This window comes from Nyctereutes procyonoides, unplaced genomic scaffold (genome assembly GCF_905146905.1).
Source record: "Nyctereutes procyonoides isolate TBG_1078 unplaced genomic scaffold, NYPRO_anot_genome, whole genome shotgun sequence".
Lineage (NCBI taxonomy): Eukaryota > Metazoa > Chordata > Mammalia > Carnivora > Canidae > Nyctereutes > Nyctereutes procyonoides.
The window spans coordinates 6,871,415-6,881,671 of record NW_026575048.1 but is presented as its reverse complement, the minus strand read 5'-3'; the positions used below and the strand labels follow the sequence as shown (position 1 = coordinate 6,881,671).

Here is a 10,257-nt window from a genome sequence, read left to right as displayed (position 1 = left end):
TAATGCATGCATGCATACACATATGCACACATACACATGCATGTCAGCCTGTACTCACACACATGCACACATACCCACATATGCCTGCACTCACATACATGCCTGACCTCATACACACACACACACACACACACACACACGCGACGCGCGCCTATCAACATTTATTCCTCTATCTGTAAATACTGAGAACTTGGAGTTCCCACAGGGAGCTTCTCCAGTTCCAACCAACAAGGTAGGTCCGCTCCAGTTTCCTCTGCTCCCATGCTTGTAACCCTGCTCCCAAGGGGGGGAAGCCGGCTTCCTTCCATTATGTATCCCCCTCACCGGCCGGCCCTCCCCGGATCCGCCCACCCACGTGCCTTCCTCTCAGCTGGCACGGCCCACAGTGCTGTCCCCGGGCCAGGGCCCCTCGCCCGATCGGGGCTCTGACAGCTCTCATCAGCCCCCCACCAGGGGGACCCCCTGCGCACCCTCCACCCCGATGCCGCCCTCACCCTGCTCAGGAGCTGCACCCACCCTGGGCAGCACCTCCTCCTCTGCTGGGACCTGGCACCACGCCGTCCCACCTCACTGCTCAGTCTCCGACCCCGGGCCAGGCCGTCTCCCCTCCCTCCCATGGACCTGTCAGGCTGGAGGTGCCCCCCTTACCCCGCTGTGTGCCCACACCCGCTCTCACCACAGTGTCCCCCAACCAGACAGACACCTCCCTTGCACCCCCCTAAGGACTTGAACCCAGTTAGACTTAGGGTTAGGGAAGGAAGTGAAGGGGATGCTGGCAGGGGAGGGGAAGAGTTGCTGTTTTGTTCTTTGTTGTTTGTTTGAAGTAGGCGCTGTGCCTAGCTCGGAGCCCAATGTGGGGCTCGAACTCACGACCCTGAGCTGAGATCAAGAGTTAGATGCTTAACTGACCGAGCCCCCCAGGTGCCCCTGGTTTTTCTGTTTTTGTTTTGCTCTTCGAGCTGCTATTTCTTGAGAGAAGGTGGAGGGTGGAGCCTGTGTGCCACGAGCTCTGGTACCCCTGCCGTCCCGGCTCACACGCGGCAGCCACACGGGGCTCAGCCCCTGACACGCACCGTCTCGGTCCTCACACGAGCCCACGAGCTGGCTTTATCACGGCTCGGTTCTCAAACTGCAAGCCCGGAAGCTCGGGGAAGGCCCGCGAGCATCCCGCCCCGCGGCAGCCAGGCGCCGGCCCCCCGGGATGTTTCTGGGTGCCCGCGACACATCTAGAAATACAACTGGGTTCCCGTCTCCCTGTCCCAGGCTCCCGAGCTCTGTGCCCTCCTCACCGGGAACGACATCCTCTCAGGCTCTAGAGAAGGGCTGCAGCCACCCACACCCCGCAGCCTGTGAGCTCCTGGGAGCGGGCCCCTGGGGGACAGGAAGGCAGGGAGCAGCCCCCCGGGAGCTGGACAGGTGCAGGGGGACTAGCACTTGCCAGGGCTGGGAGCTGACGGAGACTGGCCTGGGGAGGGCGCAGACCCAGGGGACCTGGAAGGAAGCCCCAGGGCTCCGTGGGTGGCAAGCGGACCCCACCTCCTGGTTTGCTTGCTAAGGCCCACTACTCAGAGCACTGGCTTGACTCCGGGGCCTCCGTCCTGCAACCCCCAAGAGGCTGGGGACGCTTCTGTTGCCAGGCCTGACAAGACAGCAGGCGGGGGCTCCTTCAGGGAGTGGGGGTGGGGGGCGCCTCTGATGTCTGCAGGCTTCCATCTAATGGGGTTCCCTGGGAAGCTGGGGCAAGAGGCGTGACCCAGGGAGGGTAGCTCCAAACAAGATGATAGAGGCAGGATCGGGGCCTGGCCCTGTGCCCTCTGGGAAGAGGCTGGGAGCCCCTGACTCCATGCAGCCCAGCATCCCCCACCCAGATGTTTGTTCCAGGGTCCAGGCAGGGCTTGGGGTTGGGGCTGGGGGTCTCCAGGGCTCAGTTTGGCCCCCGTTTACCTCTGCGCCTTAGTTTCTCCATCTGAGCCTTGGGCCCTGGAGTGGGAAGACCCGCAGTCCTACCTGGGCCCTGCTGCCCCCACCGTGGCTCTTTGGGAAAGCCCCCACCCCAGCCTGTGTTGTCACTGTCTGTCTTGAGGATGGTGTCTGGGGAGTGAGGGATCGGGAGCCTCGTGGGGCAGTGACACGGCCAGGAGCACCAGCAGCTGGGTCTGTGGTGCCCAAGGCCAGGGGAATTAGAAGCAGCCAACAGAGGCTGGGGACACAGGGAGGGTCCCACGATGACTGGCCCGTGCTGTTGGCAGCTGAGACAGCGGGTCAGGACCAGTGCCCACCAGCGACATTCGGGGCTTGGACAGGTGCCTGATGATGGACAGGGCAGGCACCGTGCTGATCTGGAGCCGGTGCTAGGGGTCCTGGCGCACAGAGGGTGGCCCGTCATCCTGCCCCCGCCCGGGCCCCAGCCTCACAGGCCTGCGATGGGCCTCCTCGGGGGCCAGAGTTCTCTCCCCTCCTTGCTCGTGATCCTCCGGCCCAAGCAAGTAGAGGGGAGGCAGGGAATGGCCTGGGAGGCCCTGTGCCAGCGACATGTGACTCCTGCAAACTTTAGGGGCCTGGAATCATCTGGAGGCCCTAGTTGGAAGTGGGGGAAAGGTCTCAGCGTCGCGCCAGGCGTGGGCTATGCGCCAGGGGCAGCAGGAGAAAGGCAGCCGCCGTCCAGCTGGGCCAGACGCCCACAGGCCAGCCCCTGGCTGCCAGCCACCTGGGAAGGCTGCACAAGCCTCACACAGGCCCGGCCAGCGTCTGGCCTCCCAGGCCGGCAGGCACAGTGTGAGAGACCGTGGAGGGAGGCCTCGCGGCAGCCGTGCATCCCCTCCTGCCTCCGACCCACACTTCTCCCCTGGCTTCCTAACAGGAGGGGTCGCTGGGGCACCTTTGCCCTCTGGAGCCACAGCCCTCCAGCCCGCGTGGTCTGCAGGATGTTTGCTTATTCTTATCACCGCCAGCATGCAAACAGAGATGAAGTGCTCCGTGTTGGCACCTGGTAACTGGGCCACCGGTGTGGGCCGCCAGACTCACCACGGGCTCCCTCTGCAGCCAGGGGACAAGATGTCCACTCCCCGGTCTGGCCCAGCAAGACGTGGACATAGGAGCACCCAACTTGTTGGGAGTTGAGGAACTGTAGCCAGGAGAGCTGGCTGGCCTCAGGTCCCAGGAGGCCAAGGAGGGCTGTGTCCATGTGCAACACCCTCCCTGCATGGCTGAGCCTCAGGTCTGGTCACACGGGCCACCCACAGTGCCCACGTGGGGAACAGGGTCACCCCGAGACACCACCTAGGGATGGGGAGCTGGGGAGGTGGCCTGCACGCCTCCCAAAGGGGCGCTCTTTGACCTTGCATTTGACCACAAGTCAGAAACGGAGGGCCGGCCGGGTCTTCAGGGGCCCTTGGCTTATTCCCGGGCACCTCAGGCCTGAAGGGGAGCAAGCCTGAAGGGGAAAATTGTTTTATTAAGACTTTACTTTTTGACAGCAGTGTTAAGTTCATAGCAAGATTGGGAAAGCACAGAGATTTCCCGTATACTTTTCCCCAACACACGCACGCCTCCCCATTATCACATCCCCACCAGAGGGTGTATTTGCCCCAAGTGCTGAACCTACATGACACACCATCGTCACCCAAAGCCCACAGCTGACATTAGAGCTCATTCTCGGTGCTGCACCTTCTACGGGTTTGGACAGTCGGATGACGATGTGTGGACATGGATCCATCACTGTAACAGCCTAGAACACTCTCGGTGCTCTGAAAGTCTTGTGTTCACCTCTTCATCGGTTCCCCATAAACCCTGGAAACTCTAATCTTTCTTACTGTGTACGTTGCTTCACTTTATCAGAATGCCACCGAGTTGGGATCCTGCAGCATGCGGCCTTTGCAGGTCGGCTCCTTTCACCTAGAGATATGCATTGAAGGTTCCTCCGTGTCTTCTCCTGGCTTGGAGAAGCACAATTCTTTGTAGCACTGAAAATATCCCATTGTCTGGATGGGCCATGGTTTATTTATCCACTTACCTACTAAAGGACACCTGGGTTGCTCCCAAGTTTTGGCAATTATGACTAAAGCTATTATAAACATCTGCGTGCAGGGTTTTGCGTGGATATAGGTTTCCAGCTCCTTTGGGTAAATACCAAGGAGCATGACTGCTGGATCCTATGGTAATAGAATGTTTAGTTTGGTAAGAAACCAGCCCACGGTCACTTCCAAAGTGGTCCCACGGGTCTGCATTCCCACCAGCGGTGAGCGAGCGTCTCTGCGGCTCCCCGTCCTCGCCAGCAGGCGGCGGTGTCCGTGCTCTGGACTTGGCTCATCCTAGGAGGTGTGCAGGGGCACCTCTGTTGTTTCCGTTTGTGATTCACTAATGACATATGACACGGAGCATCCTCCCACATCCTTACTTGCCATCCGTGTATCTTCTTTGGTGGGGGCGTCTGTTACGGTCTTTGACCTATTTTTTAATAGGGTAGTTTGTTTTCTTATGGTTGAGTTTCAAGAGTTCTTTGTATATTTTGAGTAACAGTCCTTTATTTGATGTTTTTTGCAAATAGTTGCTCCCAGTCTGTGGCTTGTCTTCTCCGTTCTCTTGACATCGTCTTTCACAGAGCAGATGTCTTAAATCTCAGTCAAGTCCAGCTTATCTGTGATTTCTCTCATGGATGTGCCTTTGGTGTCGAATCTAAAAAGTCCTTGGCACACCCAAGGGCATCTGGGTTTTCTCCTCTCTTAGCTTCTAGGAGTTTTATGGTTTTGCACTTTACATCTAGGCCTGTGATCCACTGTGCTGGCTTTAAGGTCTGGGTCTAGAATCATTTGAGGGGAGAGCTCTGTCTCCATTCCAACAGGTACCACGGGAAGTGCACTCGGGCCCTCCCGGCAGAGCCGTGTGTGTGATAAACTCCCTGGTGAGTTTTAAAACCTCTGAGACCAGAAGGAAATCGTGGCTCACTCCTGCAGATGGTTGTTTACAGGGAGAGGCCTCTCCCAGCCTAGAGAACAGGCCAGCTGGAGTTCTTAAAGCATTTTTGCATCCGATAACTTCCCTGGTCAGTGGTTTAGGTCCTGACATACACTGAGACAGAAAGGGAGGGTGGGAGAAAAGAGAAAGAAGGAAGGGAGAGAGGGAAGAAGGAAACAGAAGCAGGAAAAGGGGGAGATCCTGGAAGGAGATAGGAAGTAAAAAGCAATTATCTTGCACTGTTTTACTTTTTATCACTTAGATTTTCCTGAAAATTAAGCAGATTATGTTTTTACCCCCCAGTAGAGCCAAGAAACCAGGTCATGTGAGAAATTGAGAGATAACCACAATGTGACTCTGACCTGCCGTGTGACTTCGGGAGGACCCTGCACTCGGGCTGGCGTGCGCTCATGTGTGAGGCAGTTTCCCTGGGCTCTGGGCTTAATTTCCTATAATGAGTAACGGGAAAATCATGCGCTGAGAGGAGGAGAGGTCAGAGGTCGCTCTGACCACTGAACTGACCCTCCTTCGAGGACGCATACAGCACTTAAGCCTGATCACAGGTGTGCACCTGCTGGGGCTGCTTCAGGGAAAGAAGTCACATCCTCTCTCCCAATCAGCAAAAGAAAACCCAACCACCAGATTCACTCCCCTTCCTCAGCATTCTAGAAGTTGGAAAAGAGAGCAGTAGAGTGTCTCTGTAGTAGCAACATACAAGAGAATGTTCAGGAAAGTGGGCGATCTTCCACGGGTTGCCAACCATTCATTCATCTCACAAACACTGGACTGATTGGTTCCTTGAAAAATTTATTATTTTTTACTTTAGAGAGAGAGAGAAAGAGAGAGCGAAAGGGTAGGGGGAGGGGCAGAGGGAGACAGAATCCTGAAGTGGGCTCCATGCTCACCTGGGGCTCGACCCCAGAACCCTGAGACCATGACCTGAGGTGAAATGAAGAGTCAATGTTTAACCAATTGAAGCACCAAGGTGCCCCCCAGTTTTTTCTAAGTTTTAAAATTTTTTTTATTCAAGTGGGGCTCAAACTCATGACCTGGAGATCAAGAGCCCCATGCTCGTCCGCCTGAGCCCACCTGGCACCCCAGTCCATGAACGTGTATTGATCATCCTATCAACCGGTGCTTCGGCAGGAATCAGATGGCACGCTCAAGACATCGTAACTCAAGGAGGGACTATTTACAAAGGGACTATTTGCCAAGATGGAGGGAGGCCGACACCACGGATCCACACAAGTATCCACAAGGTGCCAGGCATTTCTGTAGGCATTTGGGACTCGTCAGTGAACAAGTCAGACTAAAGCCCTTGTTCTGCTAGAGGGAACATTCTAGCAAGGATGGCACATGGTAACCAATGAGTGTAATAATCAAGTATAATATATGGCAGGTTAGCAAGTGGCATGCTATGGAAAAAGCAGAGTCTGGGGCGGGGGAGAGGTAGGGAGGGAGACAGGGGTGGGAGGCTGGGGGTGGATCACCCGGCCCCTGTTTCTGTGGCTTTTCTCCCCTCTGCACACAGGTACTTCCTAAGTGTCTAGGGCAGTTGCTATTTCCTGCTCAGCTGATCACAGCCTCATCAAGGGTGGGCTGAGTCCACGTCCTGTGGATATAAGGGAGGCTCGTGACATACAGGAGGCCCTACAGACGGGCCTGATCAGGGCTGGAAAGTCAGGACAGTCCTGAGGTCGCCAGGGAGTGTCACGTTGGCCCTGACAGCTGGAAGCAAACGGCCTCAGATGAACTTTCCACACAGGGATGTGGAGAAACGAACTCGCCCACAAGGGCAAGCCTCAGACTCAGCCTTTCACTCACCTTCTTAATGTCACTAACATCCCATCAGGCCCAGAAAACGTGAATCTTTCTCCTCAGTAACATGACCCAGATTGGGCAGATGTCTCAGTCGTGGTGGTTTTATTAGGCTGACACCTGCTGTCGACATCATGTAACCTCAGGAGATGAAGCCACGACGAAGGGAGAAGTTCCAAACAGTGAGAAGGCTGGAATGGCTAAAGAAGAAGAGAGGGCGGAGGGTGGTCCGGGGTGAGGTCAGAAGGGTGAGTGGCACCGAGCCTGCCTATGTTAGAAGGGCTTTGGCTTTTCCTCTGAGGGAAACAGGGAGCCACTGTAGGGTTGTGAGCTGGAGTGGTTTAATCTGATTTACATTTCAGAAAGATCTTTGTGACTGCTAGATTGGGAATAAAATGAAGGGGCCCCTGGGTGGAAATACTGAGTCCGGCTGGGTGATTGCTCAAGTCCAGGCAAGAGATGGCGGTGAGCAATGGCTATGTTCTGGGTATGTTTTCAAGGGAGTAGCAGCAAGACTTTCTTAGAGATTGGGGGCAGGATGTAGAGAAAGGGAGGTTGGTGATGGCTCCAGTTTCTGTTCTGGGCAACTGGAAGCACAGAATGACTATCACCATTTGCTGGTGACCTTCTCTCTGCTGAGACCCTGCTGGGCACAGGCTCAGTCAGAAAGGCCCGGGCATGCGTTCCAGGCCCTAGCAGTCTGGGGCAGGGGTGGAGAGGAGTGAGGCCGGACGGCTCAGGAGGTAATTACCACATGACACTATGGAGGCGCCAAGGGGGATGTCGAGACTGTGCTCGTGGGTGCGGAAAGGAAAGTGCCCAGCAAAGCTCTCAAGCTGGTGATGGGTGAGCAGGGTCACAAAGGATGGAGACAGGAGCGCCTGGGTGGCTCAGTCTGCTGAGCGTCTGACTCTTGACTTCCACTCAGGTCATGATTCTGCGGTCATGGGATCAAGCCCCGTGTCAGGCTCCATGCTCAGTGTGAAGTCTGCTTCAGATTCTCTCTCAAATAAATAAAATCTTTACAAAAGAAAAAAAAGAATGGAGGTAAATTCTCCAGCCAAGACAGGGAGGAGACCCTGAGGAAGCAGAAAAGACATGCGCACCAGTCAAGAGGAGTCGTGAACGAAGGGCAGGACTTCTAAGCTCGGGGACGGGCTCTGGGGCTGGGGGCTTGAGGACACAGCAGGCAGGCAGGATGAGCCATTTGTGGTTTATCCTGACAGCGTCTGACCCACAGCTGAGGGAGCCTGATAGCCCAGAGGGCCTGGAGGTGGGTGAGCTACAGGCTACAACGGAAGCTATTGCAACATGGAGACGAAGAGAATGAGAGGAACGGAGGAAGATACGCCAGCCCCAAAGGTCCAGCTGGAGGTGGGGGATGACAGAGAAGGCAGTCAGCAGGGACCACGGTTTCCGGCTTGGCGGTCATCACGGTGGGAGCCCCGGGAGGAGGCACATGATCGAGAAGGGCGAGGTTCCTGGAAGCTCAAGTGTCTAGTGGTGAATGTCCAGGAGGTGGTTAAATCCAGAGCTGAAGGGAGGGCTCTAGATTGGAGAAAGGAATCTGGGAGTTGTGGCTGTTCAAGTGCCCAAGATCAGAGGACCGAGGAGACCACAGACTGGCCCCTGGGGACAGGGACACTTCGGAGCAGGAGTGGGGTCAGCAAAGGGGTGGCCGGAAGTGGAAAAACCAGGGAGTGTGCTGCCAGGTAAACATTCTTCCCTCCCTTCTCTGCCTCACTCCCCCCTTTCAGTTTCCCCAAAGGCCTAATTTCTCTTTGTGAGGCTGTGTCTCTTTGTGAGGATGAGAGAGGGCTCCCATCCCGGGGCCATGATGATTCACCAATGGACATTAAGTGGGGATGATCCAATTGGAGAGAAACCCAGGATTTTTGCTGGGAATCCTGCATCTAGGATTTCTTCCACTTCCGGACTTGAAGCAGGAGACACGTAGTTTAAGGAATTGCTGGCAACCACCTGGAGACCACAGAGAGCCAAACTTAGGATGAGGACCCCAAAGGAGGAAAGCAATTAGGTTGCTGGTGACATCGAGCTCCAAGATCGAGCTTTGCCACTTTTTGTTGACTTCTGTGTTATGGAAGTAGTACTTCCCTCATTGTTTAACCGGCTTAGAGTATTTCCAACACCTGCAGCAACCCAAACCTTCCAGAGGACATGTCTGTCATGAAAGCCACAGTAATCGGAAAGGTTCTTCAATGGCCAGTGCCCCACAGAGATAAAACCAGCAATCAGGTACCTGGTAAGCAGGGAAAGAGATTCCAGGGAAACAGCACAGGACAGTGGAAAGAAATGGTTTAGAGTCAGATGGGCATGTCTGTCTCTTCCTAGTGGTGTCATCTCCTGAACCTGAGTGTCGTCTGCAGGGTAGGACTATGTCCCCCTTTCATTAGATCCTGTGAGGATTAAGGGGTGTCGTCAAGGAGCTGGTACAGAGATAAGTGGCAGGGCAATGTCGGGTTGCAGTGAACCGAAGTGCACAAGAAATGAGAACGGAGGGATCCCTGGGTGGCGCAGCGGTTTGGCACCTGCCTTTGGCCTAGGGCGTGATCCTGGAGACCCAGGATCAAATCCCACGTCGGGCTCCCGGTGCATGGAGCCTGCTTCTCCCTCTACCTATGTCTCTGCCTCTCTCTCTCTCTCTCTCTCTCTCTCTCTCTCTCTGTGACTATCATAAATAAATAAAAACTAAAAAAAAAAAAAAAAAAGAAAAGAAATGAGAAGGGATTATCTCCTTCAAGGGCAGAGGTACACAGTTGGCAGAAAATGAAGTTAGCAAAAAGCCCCCGAACGTGCAGTTAGGCTCAACTTCGCTCACACAGAAAAGCACAAATCAAAGCAGGAAGATGTCGGGAATCAAACGCTCGTGTTCAGTGGGAAGGCGTGTAAATTGGTTTCGCTGAGGGCGACCTGGCAGTGTCTAGAGAACGTTTACTGAACATATTCTGACTTGGCATTCTTCCGCCAAGAACTCATCCTATAGTTTCCCTTTACAAGTGTGTAAGGACAGACACGTCAGCCTGTTTCCTGCAGCGATGCTTGTGATGGCAAAACCTGGCCCGGACGTCCGTCAGTGGGCTCGGATTAGGGAAGAACACTGAGGTGAGTACAGTGCGATCATTAAAAACATATCTGAAAGATAGTGGTGAATGGGAACCCTTGCAAAAAAAAAAATAGTACACTATTTGTGAAACAGCATGAATAGCACATGAGTTTGCAGCAAGGACTCCTGAACGGCCATGGAGAAATAATTGCTGGTTATCTATGGGGAGTGGGATTAGGGAGGTAGGAAATTTCCCCGAGAAATCTTCCCATGGAGCTCAATATTCATTCTAATGGCTTGGTTTTTCTTCTTCCTTAGCATGTGTTAGTTACATTTATAATATGACGATTAAGACAAAATTTGGCTACGAGAGTTGAAGGGGGTGATGGCTGAAGAAGTTGAAGGCCAAATGCGTGGGAGGC

At 54.6% G+C, this 10,257-nt stretch overlaps 1 long non-coding RNA gene across 1 annotated transcript; it reads right to left on the bottom strand.

Moving 5' to 3' along the window:
• Nucleotides 1-3,434: 3,434 nt before the first annotated feature.
• LOC129510952 (uncharacterized) lies at nt 3,435-9,402 on the bottom strand. The gene is made up of 2 exons (XR_008664723.1): nt 7,878-9,402; nt 3,435-7,791 (listed from the first exon to the last, which is right to left on the bottom strand). It is a non-coding gene; the product is annotated as an uncharacterized LOC129510952 (long non-coding RNA).
• Nucleotides 9,403-10,257: the final 855 nt, after the last annotated feature.